This window comes from Cyprinodon variegatus, unplaced genomic scaffold, assembly GCF_000732505.1.
Source record: "Cyprinodon variegatus isolate N-32 unplaced genomic scaffold, C_variegatus-1.0 Scaffold395, whole genome shotgun sequence".
Classification (NCBI taxonomy): Eukaryota; Metazoa; Chordata; class Actinopteri; order Cyprinodontiformes; family Cyprinodontidae; genus Cyprinodon; species Cyprinodon variegatus.
Genome location: NW_015150848.1, coordinates 542,791 through 559,267, shown reverse-complemented (window position 1 = coordinate 559,267; position 16,477 = coordinate 542,791).

Sequence of the window (16,477 nt, the reverse complement as noted above, 5' to 3'; positions counted from 1 at the left end):
TCCATCCATCCATCCATCCATCCAGTCTTGTTTGGTCATCAAAAATATTTTGTTGTTGGAAATTGAAACATTTCAATTTCGGAGACTTTTGCTTCAGTCTATTGTTCCAGTCAAGATGCTAAAATTAATTTAGGAGGATTTGAGTCAACTTTGTTTTTGCTTAAATTTCTGTGTGTTTGGAAGCTGGGAACAGGTAGCTTTAATAGAAGCAGGAACAGCTGGATCTAATTAGAGACAATGAGCGCAAGGCGGAGCAAAGCAGATGTGAACAAAATAGCCAAACCCAGCCATCGGTGCCAAGATCATGACACTGTGGGTCCAGAAAAATATCTGAATGTTTCATAGCACTCCATTCCACTTGTCTGTATCCATGGAGCCAGTCGTGCTCCCCCAAGTTGATCAGTTAGAACGGCTACTATCACCATCTGATCAGCCTCATCCACTTTAACTTCCATGTCAGTGTGTTCATGATTATCACAATACTACCCAAGCTGCTGAAGAACAGCAGGAGACCTCAGACTTCATCCAAGCATCCTGTAGATTAGATATTTCTTCAGTTGCTGATATACACCTTCATCATTTTTACAATAATAACATCAATACATTGTATTTCAAGCGCCTTTCAGAACACTTAATGACACTGAACAAAAAGCAATAAGTGATGAAAAGCAACATGCATTGGTTAAAAAGAAGAAACACAAACTACAGACAGGAAAGAAACAAACAAACAAAAAAATAGTAAAAAGGCTATCTTGAACATGTGGGTTTTGAGTTTTGATATTAACAAGGATAAAGACTTGGTATTGCAGATGTCAGGGGGGGTGAATTCCAGTGTGCGGGGGCAGACCGAGATAAAGCTCTGCTCCCCATGGTGCTGAGACAGGAGGAAGGAACATCGAGGTGAGTAGTAGAGGAAGATCTAAGTATTAAGTGAGAGGGAGTTGAAATTTGAAGTAAATCTGAGAGAAACAGAGGGGAGAGATTGTGTATAACTGAAAGTAAGTAACAGGATTTTTAACTAAACTCTAAACTTGACAGGGAGCCAGTGGAGGGGGTTCTAGAAATAGGGTGAGGGTTAAAAAGAAGTTGGTTTGAAATTAGGCGGAGATTATTGTACAGGACATTGGGAAACTAGCACATTCCAACAATGCGCTGTCTAATTCCTGGTGGCTGCTGAACCGGGCTTGTGCCTCCTGGTCTTGTTGGGTCCCCACTAGCGGGTGGTGCGGCACCAGGCCTCGGACCTCTGGCGCTCATCCAGGTCCCCCTTGGGAATAAACAGCCTCCGGTGGAGCCCAGGGGCTCGCTGACTGGTGCATGAAGTGTCTGCGTTTCTAGAAAGAATAAAAGGTGCTTTCTATGTCACTATCCACATTTTTATTAAAACCCCAATTTAGTTCCAGTGTTCTAAATTGAATGCAATTTATCAGCATATATTGTAAGAGAACCAGAAAAATTATCAAGTGAAAAAATGATTTGAAACACTTGAGACTCTGTGGTCTTACTTCCATCCATCCATGCAGCATTAAGATGATCCAAACAATACTAATCCAGGTCAGAATGGCTAAAAAATATTTTATAAGCTTTAGATTTCGGAGCTGCCCTGTCAAATTCTTGCCTTCTTCCTATTGCAAGACTATGGCATTACGTCAAACAGGACATTTTTGCTTACAGACTCCTCAATGAGGAATAAAACAGGAAATGTTCTACAGTAAGGATTCTATTGTACAAATAAAAAAAAACATGTTTTTACCGTCGTGTTAAAATCATTAAATAATACTAAAAAAAAGGGCATCAGTTCTTATTCCTCCAGCTCACAGGGCCAGAGAGTATTTTGCATTTTCCGGCCATGCATGCCACTCTGTGAGGATATAGCAAACAGGATATAGAGACAGAAAATGGACCCTGAATGCCCCTCTCTCCAGGCACCTTTATGATCATGCATTTGCAGCCCTTTGTCTGACCATTTTCATACCTCCCAAACCGTTTAATCAGATATTCACACAAGCTTCACGCTGAGATTGGCCAGCTGTGTCAGGGCGAGGAAGGAGACAGGTTTTTCTCTCTCTTTAGTTTCTTTGAGCCCTTTGAAATGAGACTATTTCCATGCTCACTGAAGTGCAACACAGTTCTGTAAGCATTATTAAAGTCTTGATTCTCAGTGTTGTCGGTGTTGATCATCAAGACTTTTGTTGTCACCTTAGACACTTAATGTTTTCAAGGTGCTTAGCTGCATCAACAGTCAGTACCGAACTTAGTTTCATACAATTATACAAGGTAAATTATTATTTATCAGGACAAATTTCAAGAAAATTCTGAAACAAAAAAGAGGTGATTTTATCTCCACCTCAGACCGGCATACACATAAATCTAAAGGGACAGTAGAGATAACAAAAATGTTGTTAACAAGAAGGAATATCATGCAGAACCAGAACATCTCTGCATGAAATAGGTTGATGGTGGCTACAGGGATAACTTAAATGCAAGATGCAGGAATTCTAGAGATAGAAAGGAATTTTAAAAAGCATCAAAATCTAAAATAGAAGATGCTGAAATACTAAGACTGATTATGAAATATAAAACATTTAGTAAATGCATCATAAATGTATAAACATTTGTAGGACTATGCAACATGTCAAAGCAGGGATATGAGGATTTGACGACGCATTAGAGAGATTGGATGGCAGAGAAGTAAAAATGGGCTGACAGAACAGGTGGAAACAATCTAGGCAATTACACAGGCAGACAAGTAGGGGAAGTAAAACAAGACACAACAAGCTGAGACCCCCAAACCAACACCAGGGTTAATGCTAGACAAACAAAAAGAAACTAACGGGGGACTGTTGGCAGAAGAGGATGGAGCAGATAGGGAAAGAGGGAGGGAGATGACCCAAGGTGGAGATCTGCAGGAAAGTAGCCGAAGGAAGAACGGCCATGAAAAAAACAGTTCATTTCATAAATTAATAATAAATTCATTAAATTTTCATAGTATTCCGATGTCAGGAAAACACTTTGCTGGGTCAAGCAATCATTTGAAATTCAGCTTGTTAACATAGAATACATGAAGGTCTACAAACCTGATAATGTTAAAAAAAAACTCAAGATAAACCTTTATTTCATCCAATCCAGGTGTTCCAATGATTTAATGACAACAAATGTAAATGCATCGGCATTGAAACTCCTTTCTCAATTTTAATGAAAAATGGTTCACTCTAATTAGCTACAGTAAACATTTGCTTATTACTAATTATCTGCAGTCAGCATTGAGAGTTTTTATTACATGTGTTGGTTAGTTGAAAGTTTATTTCAACTGTGTAACTCAAGAAGAAAGTATAAAAATGTCTGTTTGTCTGCAGATGATATCAAATTTTGCAATTTGTTTTACCATATTGTATCTAAACAAAATTATTTGTTTTGCTGTTAAATGAAACTTGAAATTGTACATTAAAGTTGAAAAAATCTTTAGGATGATTTATCATAGTCTTATATTTTTATATCACGATAACCTGATATTGATGAAGGAAGTCTGCACTTAAAAATGTTATTGCTCATGTTGCAAATAATTTGAAAATCCACATTAAATGTAACATTGTGAACCAAAGTTTTGTGTTTTTTATATCCATTTTCTATTCTTTTCATTTCTTATCAGAAAGGTTTATAACAAAACAAACTGAGCAGCATTATCCGACTACCAAACAGTGAATAATATAGTTATACTTTAGTACAACTATAAAGTGACTGGTCTCAACAAGATGCTATTTTCACAATAACAATTTGTATGGAACATATGGTTTGCAACAGATCATTAAGCAGATAATAAATCATATGTTCGGCTCTGGACTGCTCTAAAAACGGTCTGTGATTATGATGCTTTGACATGACCTTAAACTGATATCTCATGTTAAGAAAAATCTTCAGTTTGTTTGAAAAGAAAAATATTCAAAGAGGAGTGGATCGAAGATAATCCAAAGTAATTTGAAAGTCTCATGATGACAGATTAGTTATTGGATGTTGGAAGTAGTTATTTCTTTTAAACTAGTTTGGTTTGGAGTGCATTTTCCCTTGATAAATGTGTTCTTCTTACTAGGTTTATATATATATATATATATATATATATTTTTTTTTTTTTTTATTTTTTTTTTTATTTGTGAAATTATCTGAAATAGCGAAGTAAGGCAAAAGAGAAATTAAAATAAATCTGTAGGAAACAAATCATTTCTCACTGTACTCAGTGAGAAACAGTATGTGGTCGATCAAATAAAACACATTCGTAATATTTTGTAAAAGTTTTAGTTTTAAGGTCAGGAAAATAGTAATAACCCATCCAAAGGAAGAGAGACATGAAGAAAAGTGCAGCACTTAATATGTCATATGGGATTTGAAAACTGAATGCTTGTCTTGGTAGAAAATTCAGTCAGACTTAATCCACATATTTAGTAAAATCTTAGCAGTGGTTTTGGATAAGCCATTTATTTGCTTTAATATCGATAAAGCATGTCTTCTAAAGGATTTGTTAATTCTTGTTGCAGAGACCTGTGCAACATGAACCTCTTTGTCCTGCTCTAGTTGCACAGAGGTGGAAAGTATTGGTCATTGTAAAAGATTACTCAAATAAACATTATTACAGTATATTCACCTGGTGTTTATCAGTTCCTGCCAAGCCAAAGTTGTAAACAGTCTACCTATGTGCTAATTATGTGTAAATCTATATGAATTAATGGTTTCAGTAAATGTAAACAAAAGATTACCATATGCACTGTTTACACACTAATTATTGCAAGAATGATCTTAGCGATCCACATTTCTTGGTTTACTTTCTAACTACTGCTTTGAAACAGCTCAGGAATTTGTATGATTTATTATAAACTCTTAGGCCTTTGAAATTATTACATGTCTGTCTCTTTTTTTTGCATCCCATGTGAGCTATTGGCAGGAGGTCAGTGCTCCCAAACCGTCGCTCTGGAATGTAAAGAGCGCTAAAGGTTTACAGCTGAGAACAAAGAGGCAAACTGAGGGATAAATGTCTTGAATTTAGGCTTTGATTTTGGACAACGATTGTGTGTTTCCAATAAATTGCTTCGGAACTCAAAATGAGAGATCAGGCTTCATGAATATGGATCAAAAACATGAGTAGTTTACTCCACAAGCTCAGATACAAGCCAAGAAACACATGGGTGAAAGATGAGCGAAAGTGAAGGCTTGTTAAGTTCTGAATAGATCAGAATTTACTGAAGCTAGGTGTACTAATGTATGCTGAGATAAATCATGCGGCTTAATTTGTTGTAACGTTTTTCTCAGTTTAAGAAAAGAAATACATTCTTGTTCAGCTATCTGTTCTGGGTGACAAAAAAAAAACAAGAAATGAGAAATATGATGACACTTTGGTAATACATTATACAAAACATTATGATAATAAAAACTGAAGAAAGGTATTTTGAGTAAGTCTTAAGAAACAACTATATTTCCCTCCTTTTTCCCTAAATTATGTTAATCTGCAGACAACAGAGGAAACTGCCTGTGCTTCTGCAGCTTTTGCTCTCATGAATCCTTCAGACGGAATATTTTAGGTTACTGGAAATAATTTGCGAAGGCCGACTACATCCTATTCTCTTTGCTGCATAGCAATAATCATTTTAGTTTTAAGACGTGTAACCAGACACAGGTGCGTTAATCCCTGCCTGGAAGTCTGCTAAAAACATGTGGTGCACTTTCTTAGCGCTCTTCGTCATGAAGTTCCCCCTCCTGTGTCCAGTGACGTCCAGCTCAATCTGTCACCTCTGCAGCATTAAGATAAGAAATGTGGTTATAACATAGAATCGGGGTCATACAGTCTTAAAGCTCCAGCAGAGTAGCCCTCTAGTCCTGCCTTCTCCATGTCTACGACATCTGTGTTTTATACAGACTCAGCTTGAATACTTACACATTTCCTCAGATCTTGAGCCATGTTTCAAACAAATGGGTGCTAACCTGAGATCTATTTGTCCTAAGCAATCCAGTCGTGAACCAGAGCCAAGAAGTGATTGACTGTTTGGATCAGTTTTACTTTTTGCATCATTAAACCTATATCATGTTTGACCCTGGCAAAGACACACCTAAGATATTCTTAAGAGTTTCAAGCACAGCTGTACGTTTACTGTTAACTTTTCATTTTATGGTTCTATTTTGCACTGAAACTAAAATAAAAAAAAAAAATGCATGTTTTAAACCGACCCTCAGAGAGCTGTTTAACAGATTCTCTGCAGCGCCTAGAGTCACAGTGCCTCCATGAAATACAAGCTAAATACGATGGAAGAACTGCTGCAAATTCGTTCCCACGTTAGATTCAAAAATGTTTTACACAGAGTTGTACAAAAAATTCCAACCAGATAATAGTTTTATTTTTAATGGTTTTTAATGGCAATCAGTGAAGCACAGCAATAACACATTCATGATTCTGCGTAAATTATTTTTTAAATATCAATCAGCAGACATGCAGACAAAACTGACAAATGATTCCCACTTATCCAGTTAAGAATAGTAGCACAAACATGTAATCGGCTGAAGAGCAAAGTAATAGCATCAATGTGTTGTGTAGTTTTCTGCAAGATACCTGTGTATTTTTTTATTTTTTTGGTTTTAAGTTTGAAACATCCTTTATGTATAATTTATATCACCTATTAATCAAATCCAACTGAAGCCCTTAAACACCATAAAGCATCCATGACTTTAACCATAATCTAATCATCTTGAGAAGAAGATTGACTTTAGATAAAATGTAAGAAATTTCTAGTCTCTCTCATGGCCTTTTTATATTGTGCAATCTTATAAATCTAATAGAACTATTATTTTTGACACACTATACAACCTGGATCAAATAAATCTTGGTATTACATCAGAATTTGAAGGCCTCACATTAAAGGATAATTGCTCACTACTAAATCAATTACAAAGATGGACGGCAAGAAACTTCATCAGCATATGCCATCTGTGCGTAGCCGCAAAGAAACACAACAAACATGAGTAATGCAGCCCTAGTGGGTGCTGCATTTACGTGCATCAAAACAATTGTAAAAGACAGGAAGAGGAGAAGAAGAATGAGGATGCAGCCACTGTTGGAAAAATGCAGACAAAAACTGTTTTACAGAGAGCAATGAATGTATGTCCTAATTACTCAAACAAATAGTGTCAATAAAGTCTATAACTATTACTGCTGTTGTTGTTGAACACAGCACACGATGCATGTAATGTAACATAACAATTCACTACTTGAGATGACATGTGCATATCCATTGGCTGCTTAGATATAAGTCATAGCAACAGTTGCAGGGTTAAATTGTTTCAATAACTGACACTGTCAGATATTAATTGTGGGTTATCTTTGGTCAAAAGAGGATGTTTCTTCACAGTAAAATGTTAGACATCAGTTTTTGACTCAAGACCAAAGATTTCTTCATGATTTTCCAAACAATCAACCCCTTCCGTCTCTGTCGACCAAAACTCCCAAGGTGTATTTGGCTAATAGGAATGCTTGTGGGAAGGAGAGGGAGGGAGAATGAATGAAGAAGCTTAGAGCAGAACAAACACCAGAGGCTGTAGACATATGTGGTGCCTTTTCTATCAACTTCTGAAAGGGTTTTAAGGAAATTGTTACCAAAGGGGCAACTCGTGCCAAGGAACAATTCATAAAATTTAGTAATGATCCAGATAGTGCGTGAGTTTTAGCTATAGGTCTAAGTCACAATTTGGGGGCTTACACAAAGTGCATTTCTTTGTAAAATCGTCTCCACAGTTTCTTGAGGAGTTCCCAGAGAGCAAACCTTTAGCTGCTTATTGAGCTTCTTTATTTGATTTGATCTGATGCTGTTACCCCTTCAGATGATGGCAGAAGAGATACATTTTTCCTTAACAGATTTATATAAGATCTACAGCAGCTTGCTCCAAACACCGAAGGACCAAAGCGTTTTTGTAGTCTTCTCTCTTTTATCTTGTAGAGAAGGGACAGATACATTCAATCTGACTAAGCTTAAGCTGCCTTGAATTAAAAATTTAAGATTCAAACTTCAGTCAGTTTTTTATGACAAAGATTCCCCAAAAGACTTTAATTGTAAGCTGTAATTGCAGTAAAAGCTCTTTCCATATAGGTTTGCCTCAGACAGGCTGAATAAAAATTCTCAAGACATTATTTTTGACTTTTTTGTTAAAAGGATAAGAAAATGATTCACAATTCTACCATTTCTATCATATATATGTAGCCATATAACCTGCATTGTATAAAATCTCATTAAAATAGATTAGGGTGTATGGCTGCAATGTGACTCAGGAGTTAAAAATAAGAATCTGTTTGCTTTTACAGGGCACACACATGTCCCGGTCAGAGCAGACCAGCATGGATAACCATAACACTTTATTAGCAACTTCTATATGTATTGTGTTGGATTGGCTTTCCTATATATCTTGTGTCCTCACTCTCTCTCCTCCTTAAAGATAAGATCGTTTTTTATTGGCTTTAAAGGAGACAAGTCCTTTATCTGCTTCCTTCTCGCCATCCTTTTCACACCGACTCTTCAGCAGTCCACAATAATTATCTAAAAGGATGAGCTGCTCTCACTCTCTACTGTGGAAGAAATAGTGAAGTGATTCTGTGGTTTGGAACATGCCTCTCTCAGCCCTGAGTCAGTGAATGGGCAATTCCTTGGCTATTAATCTATTATTGTGCAGTGGACATCTAACACATTAAAGTCAGGCATTATGTATCAGTTTAGCTCCGGGTGTGTAGACACAACAAAGACAGAAAAATAAATCAACCCAAAGGTTTGCAAAAGTATACATACCCTTGCTCAAAAAGGTCCATATAAGAGAGATTTGCATTCATTTTGATATTTTTGTGTAAATGGAAATCTTGAAATTGTGCTGCCTTCATGGAATTGTTAAAATGTAGAAAGAAATGGGAAGACCCAACTGGAGTTTGTGCCAATCAATAAAGACAAAAACATTCTACTCAGATAAGACCCAAATTGAACTTTATGATACACATGCAAAAGCTTTGTGTAGTGAAAAAGTAGCAGTGCATATCACCTTGTACAGAACAGACTCAAGGTGAGACATAGTGGTGGCAGTATGATCCTGTGGGGGATACTTTTCTTGTACAGTAACAAAACAGTTGTTGGGAAATGGATAGAGGTACAGAAAAGTACAAAAAATGTGTAACCGTAGGATAAAGATTTGTCAAAGTGCAGAACTTCACATTCTAGTAGGACAACTACAATGAAAGCATTGATCTGAAGATACTTATATGTTATAAAGTCCCAACATCTAAATGGAAATTTGTAGCGAGAACTGAAACTTCTATGCTGCAGGTATTTCTCAACGAAGAATGAGCAAAAATGATGAATTAGTTTCTTAATGTTAAAGGCAGTTAAAACCCCAAGGACTTAAAGCTGTGCTTACAGGAAAACATGAACACAAACAATGATTCATTGAGAGCTGCATACAAATTTATGTGTTAATCAATTACATGATATAATAAAAAACATACTGTACAGGAGTATGAAAATGTTCATTATGCATGGATACTTTTAGAGGCCTTGTATGAATAAAAAGATGAACTTGCTATTGACAGAGCAAACACGCAGTTGTGCGTTGATGGCCAAGCAATGGAGGTAGGGTAATAATATTAGCCGGATGACACCTATTGAATTGTGAGCAAACAAATTGATCCTTTTCCTCTACCTTCCTCTCTGCATCCTTTACCTGCAGAATGTAATCTTCTTGTGCCGTGAACTTCCACAAATAGCTCAGTTAAATCAGATAATACTGAATAATAAAAGCTTTAATTGCTTACTGAACATGCAGTATGTTTTGGTATTTCCTCATCTTGATTTGATTGTATTACTGTCGGCAGCAACATGCAGGAGAAATAGAGATGGGTGTGCATAATGGTGTGTTGTTTGCTAGGTGTGTAGTCATCTATAATTTCCATCCCCCATCATGCTTTCTGTCTCACTGGCACTGATCAAAGGCCATAACCGGTCATGTTCACTCAACCAGGGTACATGGTTGGCCTCTAATGTCCTGGAAATCCTCAACAGAGAGACTAAATAAACATTAGTATTTGAGCCTCTGCTTGAGTGTGTGGATACATGTGTGCGCCTTCTAGACTTAGTGTTTATACAAAAGTCAATTTAATATACTGAATGTTTGACTCTAAACCGGAAATCGTTATGTGCTTCCCCCTTTTTCTTCCTTGTTCTTGTTTTTATTTGCCTCTATTATCCCATCTTGCAGGAGACACCATTTCATCCATCCTTACACAGCATGTATCTCAATAACCTCTCTACATCTTTTAATGTCGTTTTCGTTCAAGCAGCAAAGCTCAGGCCTCTCCTCTCAGGCATTCACCCTCTTAAGCCAAGAAAAGTATCCCTGGCCGCAGTGTCAAATAGCTGCTGACGATAAAGTCAGTCATCCACAGATAATGTTAATGACTGTATTAAAGCCAGACTTTATTGATGGATCCTGTCATGGGTAAAATAACCTGTTTTGGTGTGCTAAGTTTTTATATTGAATAAGCTCTTTAGTACTGCCCCTTAGAAAGGGTTTCTCACAATTTAAACTAAGCCAATTTGTAAACTCTTACGGTAAAACTTTTCAGTTTTATTCTATTCTTGATGTTACACAGATGTTACACATATATCCAACCAGATTTATCTTTTATATAAAAGAGAAAATTTGAAAGAAATTAGACGTTTCCTACAATGATTTGTAACCTTTTTTATTCCTTGCATGAATATTTTTTTTATGATTAAAGGATTGTGTTATTGAAATATCTATTATTCAATTCAATTCAGTTTATTTTTATAGCGGCAATTCACAACACATGTCATCTCAAGGCACTTTACAGTTCATCCAGATCATGCAGTGAAAATTGATGAAAAGTTTTCTATCTGAAGAAAACCTGTTGATTGCATCGACTCATTGACTTGAAGGCAATCTCTCACACTAAGCCTGCTTGTAGCGACAGTGGAGAGGAAAAACTCCCTTTTAACAGGAAGAAGCCTCCAGCAGAACCAGACTCAGTGTTAGCGGCCATCTGCCGAGGCCGACTAGGGTTCAAGGAGACAGAAGCAGACATAGAGAAAGAAGCAGAGATACAAAAGGCAACTGTCAACCAGCTTAAAAGGTGGCTCAGTCTAGGAAACACACAGCCAGGCAGACGAACTCCGAGCCAGATGCCATGTCAGAGGATGAAGAGAGCAGAAGGGACCAGATGCCAAGCCAGTCACAGTCAGAGAAACAGGACTACACTGTAAAACAGGCCGATCTCGAACATCTACTGTATAAACAGAGGTGTTGATGGCTACAGCACAGCTGATATTTCTCTTCAGGATGGTGTCATAACCAAACAGGAACAGACCAGATGAAGCTACTATGAGAAAAAAGCAGAGATAGCATGTTAGAGATTGACCTAACAAATTCTGCAGAGTGGCAGAGTAGAGATAGAATGATGAAAATGGGGTCCCCATGTCCTCCAGCATTCTAAGTCTATAGGAGCAACTATAGAGATAGCTTAGCATAACCTGAGCCACTGTAACTATAGGCTTTATCAAAAAGGAAAGTTCTAAGCCTACCCTTAAAAGTACACAGGGTGTCTCGTCACAGACTAAAACTGGTAATTGGTTCCACAGGAGAGGAGCCTGATAACTAAAAGATAACACTATCAAGTGAGAAAAGGGGGAGGGTTGGACTACAATGGGGCGTACCTTAATTTATGAAGACACAAAATGGCTGCTCCTACCAGGCAAAAGAGGAGGGGTTACAGATCTCCAGACAACAGACTTTAAGGCTAAGGAAAATGGCTGCCCCCTGGAATGTAATTACCCATGGTTTAAAAGGGTCTACAATCCTCAGTTACTCTAATACCAATCTCAGGACAAAGGAAACCAAGGAATCAAGATGAAAGAAACACTTAGACACACTCACAACCAGTCACACCACATTCATTCACACCATGAAATTAGAGCTCTTTTATAAACCCTTTTTAAATGAAACATCAGCATAAAGAGTCCCACAGTTCAAATAAATGCTTTACAACATCCTGACTTAACTGTACTTACCCAAGCTCAGCACCTTAATTGAGCATCAAATGGAATAATAGAAAGATATTACTGTGAGTGGACTTGAAGGTCAATTTCTGATGAGGAACGGAAGGCAGCTTCAGATATTGGCTCCACAGCAATCCGGCTCCCAAACCAGGTCGGCTCTCGGAGAAGACTCAGTCTGATGCAAGCAATGAAGGCATTCAGTGGGCTTCAGTTGAGGCAGTTAACTTATGGTGATTCACAAGGGCGTCTCCAAGTGATTCGACCGCAACAAAGTCTGCGTCACTGGCTCCTCCATATAATGCAACTTGAATTTTCCTTTTATTTAACTGTGTCAGACTCAGAACAGTAGGACCCAAGATTCAATGTTGACACAGATTTCTCAGAACGGTTATTGACAACAGAATCGCAGTAAGCTGCATCAGGGTCTAAGGCAGGACCCTCTGCGGATGATGACAGCAGGTTAGTGACCACGTCTCTCTGGAAGTGAATGATCACGAATGTGAAAGCCAGTATATTTTTCTTATAGTTCAGTTCCAATCCAGAGATAGAAGATGGTTTCAGTCCCAGAGACTGATGTATCGTGGGTCACAGGACAGTCAGAAGATCAGAACCAAGCAGACAAATGCAGTCAGGATAATCCAGATGGCAAAGCCAAAGCTGATGTCATTGACGTGGTCGGTTGTCAGAGCCAGGACATCAGTAATCCAGTGAGGTGCAGAAGGAGAATACAGGACGGTTCGAGGTATAGTACACTTTGCGGCTGATAGGCTGGACAAGGGCAGGCAGGCTCAGTGGTCAGAAACAGAAGACCGGTAAGGCAAACAGAGCAGGGGAACACATTTAATGTCAGGATCCAAACCACGTTACAATTTATTTATTTAAATTCACACTGATGTGCAAATAGAAGATAATATCCTGTTATTATGATATATTGTTTGGAAGTCAAGCTTTAGCTTCTTATTTGTGCATTTAAAAGATGACTGGAAAAGGGACAAAACTGCAGGTCCACTTCTTATGCAGTCAGGGAAAGATAGCATTAAAAATTGTTTGAAAAATTTAAAGGCAAAGATTTTTCTTATTAAAGCACTGGCACCACGTTGCAGGGATAAAATGCTTAAACAGCATTCTGCCTTTGTGTTTCTTTTTGGGAGCTTAATTTGTGAAGGTGAAATTGACTTCACGGTTAGTGTCCAGCTCCAGTAAGGTTCTGCTGATCCATCTTCCTCTGTTCCTCTTTAGAAGTAAATGACGTCTTCAGTATTCAACTGTATTGCTTTTCCTCTTTTGTGGCCTCCAGCCGAGGGGTTAATGTTGTAATGAGCGAGACCTACTGAGCAATAGGCACATTTCCAGAATGGATCTGGAATTTCGGCCACTGGTGTGTAGTCATTTCCACTAATTGTTTCCTGAACTTTGCCCTTGAGGTTTACCCTGACCCGTCTTGTCCTGATGAGGCAGAATGACAGACATGGACTTTGGTAAAGGGAAAATGGAGGACCGTAGTGTGTGTTTTGTGGATGGGGGGGTGGTAAGTGAAGGGGTGGGGAATGGGTTTTTGGGGTGTTTCTGGTGTGGGCCAGCTGGTAGTTACGCCAAAGTACCTCATTTACTTTTGACATATACTCCTCCATCACTCCTTCAGAACCAAGGCCACTCCTGAACCGTTCAGTTGAAATTGTTCCCACAGGCAAACTGTGCTGTTGTGATGGGGTCTGAATGAGGCCAAAAGTTCCCACATTGATTTACTGGATTACCTACTTCTTGGGAATTAGAAATAAGGAAGTGTTAGTTCTGAGAACAAAAGTTAAACCTAATTTTCATTCACCAAACATTTTTTTTTTATATCCTGAACATTATGAAACAGATGTCTTTCTGCCTGCATGCATATCCTAAAACCTTATCTATGAATAACAAGATCTTCCAGTCTGTAAGGAACATTGTAGCCATTTTTTTATTTAAGGTATCCCTGCCAGTTTCTAATTTTTATTCAAATTCTCTCTTTCTGAGTCTGAAAATTGTCACAGCAAATTCCTGTTAAATACAGAATATATTAATTTTTCATGTCTTCTCCTGTCTCATTGAACCTCCAGTGAGACTCTGCAGATTGCAGCTCACACTGATCCTGGTTCTGCTGGAGGTTTCTTCCTGCTATAAGGAAGTTTTTCTCTCCAATGTCAATACATGCATGCTCGGTGGGGGGGATTGGTGTCTAGTGCATGAGGTTGATGCAATCAGCTGGTTGTCTTTAGATATAAAAGCAGTCTCAATGTAGGATTTGGTTGAATTATCTGTGCAAAGTGCTTTGAGATGACATAAGTTGTTAACTGGTGCTATTTAAATAAACAGAATTAAAACAAAAAGGAAAGAAATAAGGCGATTTCAGATGACTGTATATGTAAGATATAAGCTTATGAATCCTTTAAAAAAATTAGAAGCCACTTGTACAAGTACTTTGTGACAAAGCATACTCATGAAGGAATGCTGCCTTGATTCAGCATTGCTCTAATAGCTCATCCAAGCGATCCAAACATGCAACTTGTTTTCAACAAATTGAAATCAACCATCCTCTACATATTGTATCCTCTATCCTGGTTCATGGCTCCTGCACAACTTTCCTTTTCCACCTGGAAAAACAGAGGGTGGTGAAACAAGATACAGGGCAGAGAGCTGGTGCTTGGAGGCAGGGGTTATGCAGGTCGGTGTGCTGTCCTGCTAATAGAGATGGATGTGAGCTAAGAATCGTCTCCGGAACGACCTGAACGTCACAACGCAGAGGCAGAGAGAGGGATCCATTTCTAGTTCATCTCCCCTGTATTTTACAGCCTTTCTGTAATGGGCAGGCAGGACTGAGCACTCACCATTTGATTTGAGGGGAATGTAAAGAGACTGTGGGATGGAGCCCTGCAGAGAGAATGGAGTTGTGAAGAAAGAAAGATAGAAATGCTGGAGAGAGAATGAGTGGCAGGAGAATAGAGTGGTGGTATTGCAGGCTGACATTATAGGAAGATTAATGATAAGGCAGTAGGGAGAGAGAACTGAGGTAGTAATGCTATCCAAAGAGGTATAATGCAAGAGAAAAAAATATACACAAAGATGAAGAGAGATAAACAGAGAAGCAACTTGCTTATATTTTTAGTAAATATATTTTTAAATGTCAACATCCTCTTTCTATCACCCCATAGCTTAGGTTCCTTCCTCATAAAAGTCTTTTGAAAGTTCTGATCTGACAAGAAAACTGCAGCCAGAATAAGATAAGGCTGTATACAGCATCAATTAGCTCAAATCTGATTCAGAGCACAATCTTTGTGAAAGGCAGGCAAACATAGGGTTCAAAGATCTTAAGATTTGTTACTTCATGTTTAGAATAACTGGCATGTCAACCCTTTTTCTTTGTTTGGTTAAGTCATATTATATATTTTGTGTGTGTGTGTGTGTGTGTGTGTGTCCTGTTTTGCCAATATAGCTCTAGGAATTGATGTCCTGGAGCTAGATGGTAGCCCAACAGCTTTGCTTTCACAAGTAGGCCATTATGACTGTAGCTATAAGGTTCCGGTGGATACTTGTATATTAAACTTTATTGAAAAATATTTAGGCACTGACAACATACACAACAGAGAGAGAGGGAATAAAAACTCATGGGAGCAAGAGAGAGAGATAGAGACTTAGACTTAGGCAAACTTTATTATCAATTTGTATACAGAGTGTATAAGAAAACAAAATTTCGTTTTGTACTGCTCTCTTGACATTTCCATATCTTAAAATGCAGCAGTGATCAAATGTAAACATTCAAAGAAAAAAACATAGTGCTAAAAAATAAACACATCAATATAGCAAGTTTGATGCAGAGACTTTGATATTATTTATAGTCTTTTAAACTATTATCTTTTTTTCTCCACTTTTTTCTTTTTTTTAAGTTTGTAACATTCAGCTATGGCGGTTGGGAAGAGCCCGTTTTGGAATCTGCTGGACCTGCATTCAATGCTGTGAAGTCTCTTCGCAGAGGACGGCAGGGAGGGCAGTCCATGGTGGGGGTGTGAGGAGTCATTGTGTCACTGGCTCGGGACACACAGCGCTGGGATGACATGTCTTTTATGGAGGGAAACGGAGCCCCAATGATCTTCTATGCAGTTCTCACTACTCTCCTCACCTTCCAGTCTCTGCCGTTGCAGCCTCCACACCATACAGTGAGAAAGCTGGTCAGAACTCTCTCCATGGTGCTTCTGTAGAAGGTGGTGAGGATGGTCGAGGGCAGGTGGCTCTCCTCATCCTCCACAGGAAGTACATGCGCTTTTGTGCCCTTTTGACCAGTGAGGTGGTGTTTACAGGTCCAGGTGAGGGTGTCTGTGATTTGCACCCCAAGGATTTAGGTGCTGCTGACCACCTCTACAGCTGAGCTC